The 19,211-nt window shown below is 26.4% G+C and overlaps 1 protein-coding gene across 1 annotated transcript in view; it reads left to right on the top strand.

Moving 5' to 3' along the window:
* The window catches only part of Con (leucine rich repeat protein connectin), a 212,339-nt gene that overhangs the window by 86,428 nt on the left and 106,700 nt on the right, over positions 1 to 19,211 (top strand). Inside the window, exon 2 of the mRNA XM_011498293.1 lies at positions 13,275 to 13,320. The gene's annotated coding sequence lies outside the window, so the exon portion shown is untranslated. The remainder of the gene's footprint in view (positions 1 to 13,274; positions 13,321 to 19,211) is intronic.

Genomic DNA, 19,211 nt, shown 5'->3' with positions numbered 1-19,211 from the left:
CCGCTTGTATGAATATATTACCGTTGATATAATACTATTTACTACTATTTTATTTTAAGAATAAGCAACTAATTATATATTGCTTAAAAGAATATTTTCATTAAATGCTATATTAAAATATTAATATAAAAATTATAACAATCAATTGCAATATTTAGATAACATACGTTCACGTTTAAGCTCGCATTTAAACCTCGATTTTATAATTTATAATTAGGCATCGTATTTTATTTAAATCTGATTAAACAATATATTTATTTCCTATTGAATATAAATTATTAACATATTTATATAATGTGGGTGCTTAAGAATAAAATGAAAAGAATTGATCTATATTTTGTTAATAACATGTTTTAAATTTTGGAATAATGGCAAAATACTTTTCTTATAAACAAAATAAATGTGAAGAGGATATATTACTATGATTATAATGGAATTATTAAATGGTAATGAATTTTGTAAATTTCCAAATCTTGTAGAAGTCTAATAACGAAACATTTTCAAAATTTATCTTTTAATTATAAAATACATTATCTTATTATTTGTCCAATTGTTACAATTAATTATATCAACACATTATCTTTTATTGTATTTAAACGTATCAGCAATAAGATAACCAAAATATAGAATGCAACTATTGTAAAATGATATTATTGAGAAAACTTGCATTTTTCTTCTTCCTTTACGTCTTTTCTACTCGCAAAAGTTGCTACTTCAACACAAGTTGGTTATAATAAAGTTTTACGATCTCGTAAAATAAACATTAATGACAGAAGAAGAAGAAGAAGAATAAGACAGGAATGAAGAATAATGAAAAGAGATGTAATTAGAATATAAATATAAATTATAATATTGTTTATTATAAGTTATAATAAATAATAAAATCTGTTTGTTTTATTAATCGAGGACTAACGATTACATAAAATAATAATTAACATTGATATTTATTTTTCAACTTAAATTACCAATAATTTAGTATACAATATATTAATTATATTTTCTTACGTAACTTCATCTACAGTTTTTCTGGAGAATATATTTAATTATAAGCATACACTTACTTAAATCGAAAGGACATTGTTAATTAATAATGAGCTTAAGATTTTTGTATCGAGATTATTTATATCGCTAAGTCCATAATAATAGAATTAAAAATTCATTAAAATATTGTTGGTTTAATAGAATGAAATGTGGAATTATGTTATGCACTATGTAGCCAAACATTTACTTATATACTGTAGAAAAGATAATCTGGTAATATATTGCAGTGGGAAATCGATTCTTTCAGAATTATTGACCATCTATGGCGTAGCACGTTACTACATGTGATGAAAAAATAACAATAATTAGTAATAAATAATAAAATATAAATAAATAAATAAATAAATAAATAAATATGTACGTATATGTACATATGTTAATTTTCATTTTATCATTAAGTGTCATTAAAGCTGGTAGTTAAAATTATCGATAGCATTAATTGCGATTGCAAAATTATTGATTTATTTCTTTGCATAGTGAATAAGTGAACTTTTGAGTACAAAATGTATACAGTAGTTATTCATTAGCTTCTAGTCGATCGATCATATTTATTTTATTATTCCTATTGAGCCAGTAAGTAACGATTATATAAATGTATCTAGGAAACGCCCGATTCAATAAATCTTTAAAATTAACATTGATCCTTTATTCGACAAGCATATTGTACAATATTATTTGTGCACAATATGCAATGGTATTTGTTTCGATGTATTAATTGTCAAAATTCCAGCACTTTCTTTTCCATGCTTTTATCAATTAAAATCAATCGCGTATTACAATAGAATTATTAAAAAAATAATGTACTGAAACATCACACGATAGAAAGGAAAATATCTTGATGTATTGAAGTAATTTACATTAAATATGATATGTGAAGTCCGCTACGACACTCAGGACTTTGGTGGCGGATCGTGGAGTGGAACGAGGAGAGCCTGGCGCTTGGGAGGCGCAGCCGATGGGACTTCGCGGAAAAGTCGGTCCACGAGCGAGGAGTAGGGGAGCGCGGACCGACAGTCCGATCGTGGCCTTCGATTGAAAAAGGCGCTTCGGGGAAATAGAAAAGTATAATAAGACACGTGAATTGGGAAGGACAAGAGTCGTGGATGATTAGGGCACGAGAAATGAGATAAGGAAAGAGACGATAAGAGGACAATCCGAGAGAACGAAAGTGAAAAGAGAAGAGAGAAATTAAGAACGAGAGAGAGAGAGAGAGAGAGAGAGAGAGAGAGAGAATACATGTAGTAAATCGGTAAGTGGACCTACTTTTGCAGTGATTAAATAGTATTTGCCGCAATAAAATAAAATCGTGCAAAAAAGTGCAGCGCTACTATATCAATCTTGACTACGGCCCTGATGTACTTACTCGGCACGTGACGTGAGTACATTATGTAACAGCTTTTCCAATATATATATATATATATATATATATATATATAATTTGCTAATTAAATATCTTTCGATGATTAATCAAAGATTCGTTAATCCCAGACGTATGATGCGTGCCGTATCCACCGGTTTCTCCTCTTTCTAGCCTCACTTCGTACACTCTACTCTAACTTCTTTGAATAAGTTTAACAAGTTGGATTAGCGCCTTGAGCGGTCGGCAGAGAACTTGAGAGTAGGTAATCGGCAATCGTTACAAACAACAAACCAGCGTAATACAATATACTTTAATATGCTACGTGTCGTCGGTTATACATCAATGCATGCTGTCCTAGAGAATTGAACGAAAGTTGATTAATTTGAATAGCTACTCTCAACAATTTCTTATCTATTCATGTAATAACGCTATAAACAAATCTCTTAGTTAATAGTACCTAATAATAAAATGTAATTTGGCCTTTCAAGATATTTTTAATTAGACAAAACGGTGAGAGCGATGAAAGAGAAGAAATATCGATGGACGCACGTAACGATTCACGCATTTAATACTCACACTAATGGATTATGCTAAACACGCGACTCTTGCGATAGTCAAGCATCTCCCGTTAAGACATGGAAGGGAAAAGGAAACAACGAACCGCGACTTCGTTCAACACGTCGCACCTCCGATGCGCTAATATATTAAGAGATGCGGGCAGATTTGCGTCTTTTTTTTTTTTTTTTTTTTTTTTTTTTTTTTTTTCATTACGAGACGCTCGATTCAATTTGAATAACAGAGCCGCTCACTTTGGTTATATATAATTCATTGGTCAGTAAATGATTTTCTTTCTATATTAATCGACAATTAATCAGCCTCGGTAGATCGGAGCAACACTATTTTCATCTGAATCTGTTCTATTTTCTGAACTTTCGTAGAACTGCATTCTAATTTTTAAAGTGAATTCCAGCAATTTAATAGGTAAAAATTTCATTATAATATTATCACTTAAATTAATGGCAATAATATATTTTTGATAATATGGATAAATAATTTTTTCTTTTATTTTTAAACTAGTTCTGCCTATATAATAATTCAGTCTTACAACCAAATCTAATTTTACGAATAATAAATATTCTTGCTATTTAAAATGCAAACGATTTACTTATCCTTCGCTATCAACTATCTATTTGATAGGAAATTATATTACGAAAGTTTTATTTATAAGTGCGCTAATCAACTAAAACAAAATTTCCTTATTTTAGAAATATCTAGGCTTAATAAAGAGATTAATATATATATATATATATATATATAAATTCATTCTTTAGTTTATAGATATATTGTAATATTTAATTATAATTCACGACATGATAAAAAATAATAGAGATTATATTATATTTATTATAAACTAGAGTATTGATATGTCAATAAGTTTGGTGAGAGAACTGCTCAGTGCAAAGTTTAATTTTATGTTTTTTTTTTCCAACGGAACTTCTTTTAGAATCTTTTTCTCTTTAATGAGGAAAAATTAATTTTGTTTTTTATTATTAAAATTTTAATAATCGTCGTATCATATTATCAATTAGTATTTCATCGTTATAATAGTCATTTTAATATATTTCACTTGAGTAATACTACAATTATCATTTTAAATCATAGTAAAGTTTCTTACCTTCACTTATAAATTAATAATATTACAATATTATTTTCATATGCTCGTTAATACATGAAATAAATATATCAGTATCAATATTTTAATACTTCCTATTCATTTTTCTAACGCAATAATTGCTAACATTAATGATACCTTAAAATTAATTAATCTTAATTTTTCAATTATTTTTTCGTTTGATTTAACTTCGTAAATTAACGTTGATCATTATCCATTTATTTCTATTTCCATTCCCAAATGTTTTTTTATAAAAAATATCTCATTATAAAGAATAATTTAATAAATATTATATATATATATATATATATATATATATAATATATATATATATATATATATATATATATATATATGTTTAAATAGAACAAAAATCTATTCGCAGAATATCCGAATATTTATTCCTTCCACTTACTACACTTTACATTTAATACATACAAATTCGGATTTCGATTTGATAAAGTTAATTTTTCAATTGTATTAATCAATTATCCGATATGATTTTTTGAATAAATATCAATTAATAATAAATTTATTACAAATGAGTCATTTATAATTAATTTATTAACGAACGCAAAGTGCTTTGTACTTATTTTTATCTATTCATGTGTAAATCAATCATTATTACATTATGGCACAACTTCAATTTATTAATTTCCTTACGACCGATTGATTTGAACAATATTTTACGTTATTTAAAGGAAAAGCAAATGTAACTATTTATATAACATTAATTTACATTTTCAATATATATTTATATATAATGCATCTTGTATATTACAATTACCTAGATTTATAATTTTGCAGTTCTAATAAAAGCCTGTGTATTAAATTTAATTGTCTTTGTGTAAAGCAAGAAGCTACTATAGCAATATAATTTAACAATATAAATTAAAAATTTTTTTGCATCAGGACATGGAGTCATAACGTCACATCAAGATTTCAAAAACACGTAATTTTGCCTACGTCCATACGTCCGTGCTTATAATAGAATTACAGTTACATTATGCTGATTAATAAGAAAATTAACATTTGAATTGCAGTATAGAACGACACTAGGTTGAATAGACTAGAGAGTCATAACATCCTCCAGTCTTCCTACGTTTTCTTCACGCGTGTCTCTCGAACATCGTGCAAGTTAGTGGGCGGATACGGGTTTGGCTAGTCCGTGCTGAGTAATTGCATTGAGAAAGCGCTGATTTTATGCCAAGAAAAAAAGATCGAATCGGTTCGGTGAGGAGTGCTTGATCGAAGCTAAAGTATCAACGCTAAATCATTGTATGAGTTACGACAAATTAAAATAATGATAGGAGTAGCTTGAAATAAGGCTTAAGGTAAATAATAAATTTCGTGGAAATGACATGCTCATATAATAGAATAAATGGTTATTTGAGACAGAAGAAATTCGATAACGTTCGCTTCTTATAAGGGAATTTTACGCAATAATGTTTGATTATGATTACTAATAAGTGCATACATTTTAATAATAGAAAACATTCGATGCAAATATTATAGTAAAGTTGCGTACATACAAATGTATAAGATGTTTTATAAAATAAGAATAGAGAAATAGTAGAAAGTAACGCTCGTGCTTACGTTGATAAGGCAATGCAATTTTACATAGAGAATATTATTAGAATATTTCCTAATTATATTCGCGTACAAGTCTTATAGTACAATTAAATAAATTCTCTCACTCGTTTGTTAAGTTAAGAATTTTATGCCCTTAGTAGTCTTTTGATAATTAAATTCATAATTTTCTTTGAAGCGTTAATAACCAAATGCTATAAGGACACTGACGTATTACAAATTGTTTTTAACTATTACGTGCGTCCACGTTAGAATATTATCACAAATATTATCTATAAATTAAAATCATTATAATTTTAAGTAAATGTTAAAATTCATTGTAGACAAGAAATCGAATTGTATTTATTTGCTATATTTTTTGTTTTGAATTCTTCTTTTAAAGCATTAAATAAATTTACATAATCTTAGAGAATACATGCAATGATAAGTGAAAAGTAAAAAATTTAAATAGGAAAATTGCATAAACGTATAATAAATATTAAGATTGATTTTTATTTTCATTGTTTGCTTTTCAATAGTTATGAATTTTCAAAATTTTAATTCGTCAAATAGGTATTAATCCGTTAATTTATTGTGACATTGTCATCTGGTCGTAATTAGTTAATTAAAAAATAAAAGTATCAAAATAGAAACTTAAACCATGTATGATATTATTATTATTATTTATTTATTTATTTATTTATTTATTTATTTATTTATTTATTTATTTTAAATCAATGTATTAATTCAAATTTAATTGCTTTTGCTACTGTCGTGCAGCTTAATATGCTAGAAATATTTTTATGAAGAGAAATCAATAATTATATATAATAGGCAACAATCTATTGTGTATAGATGAATAATATTTATTCAATTACTTTAAACAATGTAAATTAATTTTATTATATGATTTGTATGAAATTAATAAGCGTTGAACAAATTTATAAATAAGTTTTTTTATTTTGGAACATTTTAAATTATGAAGAATTTGAAATATTTTCAGATAAATTTTTAGTGAAAACATGTTACAAAGAAAAAATTAAATTACTTTATTATTATTAATAAAATTTTACTCTATGTCTTATCATCGATTGCTATTAACGAATAATTAGTGAATTGTAAAAGGTTCTGATAATCAACTGCAGTTTATTATTCATTAGTAATAACAAATTCAAGAGCAATAATCATTTAATTTGATTTTTCCAATTAACCGTAAATAATTTATGTTATTTACTTAAATAATATTTATGTATATTTTACCTTTGATATGAATCTACATTTATAATAAACAATTATTTACTCGTTTGGTAAATAACATTAATTAATGTATTATCGATCAGATCTTATACATTTCTACTCTCAATAATTTATATTATTAATTAACCTTAAACATGCATAATGGCAATACATGTACAATTTTCTACAAAATCTTTTATTCAAAAAGAAAGATGTAATAATAATTTTGCTTATATTTTAACATTAAAAAAAAGAAAAAAAAATATATATATATATATATATATATATATATTTTTTTTTTTTTATTATTGTACAATATGGTTCATTCACGAAGCACTGTTGTTATAGATACAAAATTGAAAATATTTTGGTTTTGAAATGTTCTGTTGGTGTCGTAATTAGTGAATTATATAAAAGATCATACATAATAAATTTGAACAAATATCTCAAGTAAATAAATGATTGAGTTATAATTCTAAATATAAAACTAAATCGCTAACGATATCTTTAATAATAATTATGTGATTCAACAAGTATATTGTAGAGATATATTGTCAAATTACATTTATTAGTTCATTATATTTATCAATAATAAATAAGTATAGAGGTATATGTACAATAATAATAATAATAATAATAATAATAATAATAATAATAATAACAAAAACAATAAGAATAACAACAGTAATTAGATAAAATTTTATTTAACATACATTTTTATCCACAAATTTTTAGAAAAAGTCTTGAAATTTTGAATTTGTTTGCTAATAAATTTAACTTGAAGCTTTGCTTATAGTTATATAAAAAAAAAAAAAAAAAAACATATTATTATACATGAATTATATTACTAAACTGTTTATTTATATATATATATATATATATATATATATTTTTTTTTTTTCATCCATCGAATTTCACGACATGTCGACGACAATTTAATAGAGCGAACTAGCGTTTACCGTGTTTATTGTATAAAAGAAAGATTAGCTTTTGCCAAGCAATATATGTGTAGCCATGATGTTATATTGCATAACACTCGACCATTTTGCTTAGTCACTAATTCATGAAGCCTCAGCGACTGGCGGAGTTTCGTATTAATTTCGTAAAAAATTAGTCGTTCGACCAACCACGAGGCACTTCCACCTTACAAATCCTTCCCTTCCATCGTCTGCCCTTCTCGTAAACTTCGTCTGTGGTCTTGGTCGACAAGTACGAGAGAGATGGGGTAAGATGCGCCGTTGGTACCGAGAGAAACTTGAGGCCGTTTCGGGGACGGTTTCATGCTCGAATTCCTCTAACTCTATTTCGTCTCGGAGGCCCCGACGGCCTTTCAACCAGCGATGTAATTGTATAAATATTTAATTATAGACCGGGAGAAATGCGCGTAGATTTATTCGCTTCTCTCCCTTCCTGCAAGAAAAATTACTCATCTTTTTTTTTCTTTTTCTTTTTTTTTTTTTTTTTGCTTCGATTTGAATTATTTTTCTACACGTACATACCTCCATTCCATTCTCATTATTACTTTCATTAACAAAGGATTAACTTTAAGTGACTAAATATTCGTTTATCAACATAAACAGCAAATATTTTTATGTTTTTATATTTTAATTATCTTTATTGTCTAACTTATGAACATTAGATCACCAGCGCGGCTTATTCCTCTGTCCATTATGTGTTAGAATTTTTCGAGATTATGAGCTTCGATTCGAAATTATGAGCTTCATTATATCGAAGATTTTCAATAAGAGATAATATTTTTTCGTCATTAAATGCAAATCGTAGAAATATTTCTACTTTTATATTACAATTTTTACATATTAATTACCACATTCTATCCTGCTTATTATTCAAGTATTGCATTCGAAAAAAATTTTTTCTATACCTTTATGATTTATAAATATCGATATTTATTAATTCATTATATTTATAAGTTGTGTGTATCATTATTAATGTAAATATCCACTTAAATAAAGCATCGACGTAGCTTTTGATTAATATACAAAGAAAGAGATTGTGGACTATTAATATAAAAATCTTATAGATTATATTTAGAATGATATTGTAACATTCAGTCTCTGTGGATTATTTTTATTACATGACCTTGGAAACAAAATTTGCTGATTTTCATTGTCTTATCTGTCAGTTTACCCTATGAATTAGAAAACTCAAAGTATGTGAATATGTTTAGTATTGAAATAAACGAGTGCAGCCGAATATAAATGATCGGCTTTGAGTCTTCGTTTACTGTTTTCATATAACAACTTGGAGAGTGACAGGATTACATTTTATAAATAAATTTGATTTAGGCCAAATTGAATCTGGCCAAATTATTGTTTAGCAAAAACATTATGATTTTCTTTTGTTTCAATACTCTTTCAATGGTTTGCTTAAATTTTACTTTTATTTGATATTGCCAATTCTTCCTACATGTCTGCAACTTTATTCGATAAATTTCGACGATTGTGTGTTGAATTAATAAGCTTGAGTCATGTACTATAGATTTAATTTATTATAGATATAATTACATTATTGAATATTAATTATGACGTATTTCCTGAATTTTATTTATTTTATTTATAAAATGATTAATTACGAATGTCTGATGATATAGAATATTAATTGCGAATAGGAATATCTAAATTATTAATTAAAACTAGAGAAAAACATTTTTTCCTATGCATTAGTTTATATTAAAATAAGGAAATGAATAAATATATATAATTATTACGATAATATTAAATGAAATTTAGTATAACATATCCCCTTAGACAAATATCTTGTATAAAACTCATATTGATTGATATTATATATATTAATATATATGTATCTTGATTATTATACAATTTTTGAGTTTATAACGTACATATATAACGAATTTTTTTTTTTTTTTTTTTTTTTTTTTTTTTTTTTTTTTTTTTTAAATAAACTTTTTGTTAATTGAAATAGAAACAATATTTATCTAATCTATACTCGATATTATTAAAGCCTGAAGACGATTCTTATGCGTCCGTCGTAATAAGCTTGCTTATTTAATTTTCTCAATTATGTGCATATTTTTTAATAAATTGAAAAATACAGTTTTCTACCATATTTGTGTAATAATATCAAACATAGAAATTAATTAATTCAACGTTAATTAGAATGCACCCCTTTATGTATTAATTCATTTTTGAAATTCTTGAAAAGCAATTATCGTATTATATTATATCTTATAATTGAATTTATTTACGTTTAATAAATTTTTATAGAAATCTGTATGCATATAATAACGGTACTATTTAATTATTATTAATTTAATGAATATTCAAATAGTACAAATTTTTTAATTTTGCCCATTGTTATAATTATTATTTTTAAATCTGTAAATATTCATGGGGGGGGGGGAACAAAATTATAATATTGTTGCAAATAATAATTGTATATAATAATAAAGGATTAATGTTGCTTATTTAGGTTGTACGTAAGTAGCATATTGGCAATTATATCGATGATTTGTGGGTATCATAATCCGTCATTCGTAACTATATCAGTGTACGCGCTTGTATTTGTGTACACCGCAGCGCCCGCGCGCGCGTGCGTGAAATGTGTAATCGCTGTATACACATGTTTTTTTTTTTTTTTTTTTTTTTTTTAATAAAAAGTACGTTGTCGTTTTTCTCAAATTAATTCTACCTCGTAGGTAACGAAAAAAAAAAACCTTTATGTATTATATGAAAAAATTTCGATACTTCGAGTTTGAAGTCTGGCTTGCATGAGGCATGAGGCACGAATTAAGGATCGCTGGCGGTAAATATCTATGTACGCGCACTTATAACTAAGAGCTGAAATGACAAGACAAGGGGCTGAATAGAGCTTCGACGATGAAGAGAGTGAGAATAGTCTAGAAAAGAATCGAATTTCGAAGCGAAACTAATTTTGTGCCTTTTGTGGATCAACGGGATATTACCCGCCTCGTCCTTCTTCTCTCTCAGTCTATCAGTCTACATCTCCTTTTTCCGGTCTTCCTCCTGCCCTCTAGACAGAGAAAAAATGAACGAGCAAAACTGCGAGACGAGACCTAGATTTCCGATACTATTGAGATCCGCCGAAGCGAAAAGCAAATTATATGAGCTCGTTGGAGCAACTAAGGCCTTTTGATGTTTTCCCAGCAGTTCGAATACTGCGCGAGTCCCATGGCTCCTCTCTTACTCGGCAAGCGTACGCTTACATACGCTTGTCTATGGGGTGATGGCGAATACCGTGCTTGATCGTCTCCATTGGTGTACCAGTAATCCGTGACGAAGCAGACGGTACACCTTGAATAAGTGCCACCCCCTTGTGCTACTCTTGTGAGCTCGAGATATCGACGGATCTAAACAGGCTTTCATGACCACCCGAAGGGTTCTAAACGTTACAGCGATTTGAAAAATGAAAACAAACTTTGGATATTTAGCGGCTTATCGTTTTACTAACTGATCGCGAAAATATTGACATATTGCATAGGTTTCGATTTTGTTGCTTCATAATAAATTTAACGCTATCGAGCTCTCTGTTTAATTAAATTTTTACACTTTCATAATATGTATGAAACTACTAACTAATTATATTATAATAGTACTCTATACCGTATATAACAATAATTTTTTAATGTATACAAAACTTTACTACTATATTATCATCTACAACTACATTTTCAATTACTTTAAATCAAAATATATTTTATACGCTAATTTGTAATTCCAATAACATTTTATTGTATTTTGCAAAATAAAAAATGGAATGAATGTATACGTTAGGATGTTGATTAATATTATTAAATATATCATATATAGCATATATATATATATATATTGAAAGTGCACCTCCCTTATACTGATATTATGCAAATTATTCGAAATTTCAATGAAAATGTAAAATATTTAGCTGAATAATTATATGTGTATATAATTCATATAACAATTACCTTAATAACTGAAATATAAAAAACTCTCCTTACACCTTTATCTCCTTCATATCTTTAATTTCTTAAAATTTCTCTGTGTAAAATTAGAACATTAAATTGCTTTAAATATTATTTTTTATCGAAAACAAGTTGAATGTAACATTATACACGAATGAGTAATTTCGAAACATTAATTTCATAGAAGTGCTTTTTCGTCTGTTCCTACATTAAATTTTGTGATAAAATATGAGAATCTTATTAAGTAAAGTTATAATAAAAATTTCAGAAAATATTTGTTCAATGTGGATGATTTAAGCTAATAGAAAATTCTTTTAATTTTACTTTCAACATACATTCTCATTCGTTCTTATTCTCCCTTTATTACAATGTGTCCCGGCATCGATATTACAAGCAACCCAAGTCTATGACTTCGCTTCATCATCATTATTATTATTATAAAGTTCATGTCTGATTATATATTCCAATATAAAAATTCCCTTATAGCGTGTAAAATCTTTTTGATAATGTGGACATATGTATAACGATACAAATATGATTAGCTTCTTTTGTCAATGAAAAACCTATTGTACATAATCGACGCGTAATTAGTTGTACAATAACAACAAAGTAGTATCATCTATTCGTTTATAAATTTATAAATCATTGTTATGAGTCATCCAATGAACGACAATTGTATACAAAAAGTAATTTTTACAGCCACTGATTAAATCTGGACATAATGTATGATAGTTGTAACATAAATTATTTTCCGACAAATTACGTTGTAAATAATTTAGAAAAAAATTTATGCTTTCTGAGGCGTACCAAATAATAAGTAGAGAATATTTGGAAATTCAAAAAAAAATTTTAAATACGTTTGTGTTAAAATGATTATATTTACATGACCAATAGATAAAAGTTTAATATAGATTTCTTAAAAAAAAAAAAAAAAAAAAAAAAAAATACTTGATATTGCGTAAAATAATAAATATTATTAATTAATGAATTAAATTTGCACTCCATTAGGCATATTATTAATTACATATATTATAATTATTTTAATATATTGTAATTTTCTATGAAAATGAAACAATACTTTGAAATATAAATTTTACGTTATAGGATAACATATTAATAATAATAATAATAATAATAATAATATAAAGAACATTACTAGCTAGTTTTTTTTTTTTAATTTTGTTTTTTTTTTTGTTTTTTTGTTTTTTTGTTTAATACATTAGTTTAATGAATTTAAATAATTTATATGAGTCAAACCGATGAAAATTTACAATATTTAAACGAAAAAGACGATGTTTATTGTTTCTATAATTTAACATTATATAGTTTTAAAAGTATTAAACACTTTACATTATGTTTAGGAAAATAAATATTATTTTACTTCTATTGAATAATCACATATAGATCCTGGAGGTTCAAAAAAATAGATAAAAATTAATCAATTCTTTTTTCTTCAGGAGTGAAGCATCCCCAGTTGTGTGAAGATTTTCTGGAAATCTTAAGGTACTTATATACTATTTAATCATCGATTAAAAAATTTCCTAATAATATTATTCTATACCCAATACTTTTTTAATGTATTAGATTTATATAATACTTTATACGAACACGATTTAGAATAATATATATTTGATAATATCTTAGTATTAAAAATCAAGTGACGTCAATAATTTTTGTCTATAATTGTCATACATTTAGTTAACTATGATATGAACTACTTTTCTTATTTTTATTGTACTAAGTCTTACTTACAAGCGTTTATACAAGAGTTCATATCCCATCAGTTTATGAAATAAATAAGATTGAATATATCATCGATCGTTTCTAATGAGATTGAAAAAAGAAAAAAAAAGAAAATAAAAATATATCGTCTTGGAATTATATTATAAAAATATTATTATGATATTATTAAAATATTATATTTAATAGAAACCTCGAAAACAAGTGAGAAGGTAAAGTTTCGTACGTAAGAGAATTAATTCATTTTATAATACATTAATTGAATTATATAAAAATGAATAAATTTTATTATAAATTTTTTTGTAGGGTTTTTTTTTTTAATTATGAACTAAACCAAATATTAAGAATAATTTTACGTATAATATTATATCAAGCATTTTCTAGAAAATTTCTTTATATAATGATGTTTTACAGTTTGCTTTACAAAAATTTTAAAAACTTTCTTTAAGAAAACGCATAGAGAATCAATATTTTATGCAAATGCTTCATAGATTCTCATTGTCTAATAATTTTCGAAATTCACTCACGCATTTTGCATATATAACAATTCATGGTAACTGAAGCATTAAAATTACATTTTACCGGTGCCATACTTACCACTTTTATGGCACAACTTGCACTCTGCTTGATTACATAAGCAAATAGACATTGAAAGTAAGAAGTAAGAAAAATGATGAGAAAATTATTTGCGAAGAAAAAGTTGTAGCATTCGTAAAAGTAACTAGCTGTTGATATAAATCGATATAATGATATTGAAGTGTCAAAGAGCTCTGACTAGATAGTAAGTGTATATTTACAATTTTTTTTTATAATTACTATTGCTATTTTAATTATTTTTATAATGCATGACACTAGAAATTAATAGATTATTTTATTTATATATTAATCATTGTAATATTTCTTTGTTCTCTCTGCCTTTTTGTCTGTGTCTGTTCGCCTAGATGTCAGATTCTCCCTTTCATTTTATTTCACTCTATATATACAAAATTGTACATGTGTTTATAATAATGTAAAACTTTATTCGTACATATCCCGTTGGATTTTTAATGCAAATGATTGTATAAAGCTCTCTTATAAATGATTTAGTAGATAACTGACCATGAGAGAGGATTTTAGCTTCGTTATTTCCATAAACTTGTTTTTTCTTCTTTTCTTTTTGTTCTTTTTTAAGTTATAGCATTATTTGTGAAACTCAATTAGCTGCAAAAGAATGTCGATTGTACAGTTCCGCATTAATCTATTGTAAAATAATGGACATTCTTGATTCATAATAATACATTTTCTCAATTGGCTTCTAACCGTCCAATCATTTTCCCGAACCGACATAATTAATCGAGAAGAGAGTAAGTAATATTACGCTTCCTTTAGCGTTGGCAATTTGTAATTGTTCTTCATAAAGAATCCATATAAATGAAAAGAATGAATTTCTTGAAATCTTGCGTGTATTTTTTTCAAAATTTTTCCTTTTTCTAAATTGCATTTTATTTAAATGCAATTTTCATGCATACAATTTCATTCTCTCTGTCTATTACAGTGTAAAGGGTTATCCCAGTCCATCTTTTTTGGCATAAATCTCTAATTTACATTGCTTACGCGACGACTGAACCTTTAGTTCTATCAGATTACATTACTCTGCAATTTCTGATAAAACATCATGTTCAACAAAACATCATGTCTACAACATATAATTCTGTATATTATTTTCATTAATTCAATAAATCATTTTAATGCTATTATTTAATGTCTGTATAATGCTTTTATTATTATTATTTAAATTGGATATTTTAATCATCTCCTGTGCGATCGTTTGCACGAATTCAGAACAATTTACTGCGATTTTCATATTAACGAGCTGATTATTTGCCTGATTACCAATAGTTTTTCCAATTATATTGTCTATATAATAATTTCCTTTTAATAATATATTGGCTTACATATATTCCGATTGTTTATCGTGCATTAATGGATTAAGCGTCGTATGCATTGCTATATTCGGCGCACGCACAGATTGAAATAATACAACTAATATTATCGGAGTCGATAATTCTTTGTTTATGCTCTTAAACTATAGAATAGATTGGTATAAATGTTTTGCTCATCTAAGTGAATTTGTTTATAAATATATAGCTTTATTCGCTAATAGATGTAGATAAAATTGCAGAATTATAGTTAAATAAAGGCCTTGTATCAGTTTGTTTTTTTTCTTCTTTTTTTTTTTTTTAAATAATGCATTAAAAGTTGTTTGCATTAATATTAAACGTTAAACATTGTAATTTATGATTTGTATTTTGAGTGAATATTACAGAGTAGGTACTACTATAATGATTAAAAATGTTTTTATTCTATAAAATAATATATATATATATATATACACATATAATCAATCAATGAATTATGTTGAATAGATAAAATCTTCTAAATTAACGAACAATCTTGAATAAATAGAAAGATTTAAAATTACATAAGAAATGCATATAATTGTTGAACAAAAAATTTTTTTTAATTCAATAACTAACGTGAAGCATATCGTTATAATTTACAAAATATTAATATTAATATTAAATGGAATAGTATTAGACGCGTTCAAGATCTTTATTTACAATTTTTTTTTTTAATAATTTATTTATTATTTATACAAAAGTATAAATAGTACGAATTAAAAGTTCCAATTGATAAGCTTATTTTGAAAATGATTGGATTTATATTTAGTAAGGAATGTATAAATAATGAATTAGAAGTATTGAAGGTGTAATTTTGCATTTACGACAATTTTTTCGTTTCTTTATTTTTCATTTTTTTTTTTTTTTTTTTTTTTTTTTTTTTTTTTTTTTTTTTTTTTTACCAAATTAATAGAAATATGTATTATTTAATTTATTTCATTACAGTTCATATGAAATTTACTTATTAAATAATATCTTTGCTAACGATATGTATATAAAATACAAATAATTAATGTGGCGAAAAAAGTTTTTCGTAATTACAGATGTATGCATACATATGCAGGACATATGCATGATACATGAAATTCGATGAAACTCGCCTAGTATAAGCCAGGTAATATTTAATATTCTTAAATATGCTAATCATAAAAATTCGAGCATAACATTAAAGTGACCGAGGGTGGTGATTAAAAACTTTTGATATTATTCTTTTAATTCGTAATACTTTAGACTTAACTTAAGAGTGGGATAACTATGTTCTATATATGTCAGAATGAATTGTAATAATCGCAGAAATGTGGTTTTAATTAAAAAAAAAATGTTTTTTTATTTTATTTATTTATTTATTTAATTATTAATATCTTTATTTCATTCATTAAATCTTTTCTTCTTCAACCTTGAAATTAATAATATTAAACTACGAATTGGAACGAACAGTTTTAAAATGAAGTATTACGAATGTATGCTCGATTATTAGTTTCAATTATAAAATTCTTCATCGACGCTTGACATTTTACCCAACCACGTGATAATAATTTTTATATTTAAAGCACTAACGAATGCTCGACGAATACATTACCGAACATTAATGTCGCTCTGCTCGGTATTGTAAATAAAAAGAGAGAATGCTTTAGAGAATGAACGAGCCGTTAAAGTTCATGGAAAAAAGGTATTACGATTTAATAAAGGTTTGGGTGTATCCGTATCGAGGCAAACGCCAAATCCTACTCGGAGCAAATAATAAAAAGAGAGGAAAAGACGGGCTCGTAAGAACTTTTAAAAACAGGAGGGCATGCGTACATTCGGCAAAAAGGCTATGCATTTATTAATACGTATGTGCGTGGCAGCTTTGCGTGGGTCTGGCTGGGCACCCCTACGTGTATGGTGGGCACGCGCATTAGTTGGAAGAAGTCGCGAGTCGCGCGTCGAATCGCCACCGCCGCCACCGCCGCCGCCGCCGCCGCGCAATAAGCGTCGTCTATTTGCGAGGCCATTAATATTCGAGAGGACTTTCAAGACTCGTGAGTCATTCGCCCAAACGCCACAGCCAAAAGAGCGACAATCCTCGCTTACACACCGTGCATGTGTTGGTACGGCAAGAAGGGGGGGGGGGTATACGAGTGTGTTGAGGCACACATTCGTTCTTGTACTTGCGGTCGGGATTGGAATGAAGGTGGAGGGTAAGCGAGGGTTTACCCGTCGTTTTTAACATTGAACCGCTGAATCAGCTTCTTGTTAGACTATTTTGGCCTCTGAGCAATCTGACAAGGAGCTTTGAAATCCAGGAAATGTAAATTTATTTGTGTACCTTTTTTCGAGAGCTATTAATGCATTGTATTTCTTTTTATGACCGGTGATTAAATGTCACTACCTTTACCGTACAAGGACACACAAGGACTGTATTATGATTTTTATAATTATTATTTTGTTTATCATATGTAAGAAATGATATATATTAATAGTTTATTATTTCTCTCTCTCTCTCTCTCTCTCTCTCTCCCATTAATTAGACGATCAAATTTTTATGAAATATAGGTTATATTTTTTATTTATACATTCAACGACATATATGAATTATTTATTGCTTTAAGTAACGTCCAATATACGGAATTTTAAATTATCTATTATAAATACATTAATCTGCCGAAATCGATATTTTATATTTAAAAAGATGTAAAAAAAAAAAAAATAATAATAAAATAAATAAATAAATAAATAAAATAATAAAAACTATACGTTTAATTATTTATTTTATAGATAAATTATTTTTCAAGAATTGGACAGAAATTGAAATTAATTAGACATTCACTTTATAATCCTGCATATTATTTTATATTATCATTATTATTATTATTATTATTATTATTATTATCGTTATCCCGAAGAGACTTATATTTGAGATTATAATTATTCAATTTTTCATATAATCAAAAATTTATGAGGTATAAGCAATGCACACGAAGAATAAATAATGATAAGAAAGTACGTGAATTTTCTCTATCTTGCATTTATTTTATTTTCAATCAATAATGTACACACGATGTATTTATGCTAATGCATTAAGTATTTGATTTTTCCCGATATCGAATCACATATAATTAAAAGAACGTCAATCTAAAAATTCCGGATTTATAATTATTATAGCAGTTTGTGCATACATTTTTATTTTAAAATTAGAAAAATTAAAATTAATCTCCATATAACTAATTAATTACTAGGTGTTCGCTTTTATAAATTAAAATGTTAAACGTGTATAAAGGCACGTAGATTTATACATTAAGTAGATTTAAGTAGCAGATTATATGTGGATTTTATCAAATCTATTCATATATTTGTATATAAGCTTGTTGGGTTGACAAACAACTTCTTTTGAAAAACATTATATCAAAGTTGCTAAAATAACGCTACGCACAACATTATATTCACTGAAGCGAAATATCCTAATTCTTTTTAGCTCGATTATTATACCATCGTATTATTAGCAGGAGTAATGCATACTACATTCGTTCGTATAAATGTAGTGTTTTACATATAATACAAGATAAATTCTCTTAACACAAACTCTGATACATGGTACATTTATGCAATATTAATTCAGGTGCACAATACGAGCAGAGATTTCAAACCGGTGAACTTTCTCCGGTATCCTATTAAATATTCACTGCAAAGTCTTCTTAGGCAGCCCCATATAAACTCCACTTCCATCTCTCTCAC

Source organism: Ceratosolen solmsi, unplaced genomic scaffold (genome assembly GCF_000503995.2).
Source record: "Ceratosolen solmsi marchali unplaced genomic scaffold, CerSol_1.0 scaffold14, whole genome shotgun sequence".
NCBI lineage: Eukaryota > Metazoa > Arthropoda > Insecta > Hymenoptera > Agaonidae > Ceratosolen > Ceratosolen solmsi.
The sequence above is the reverse complement of the archived record's forward strand: the minus strand, read 5'-3'. Positions and strand labels throughout refer to the sequence as shown.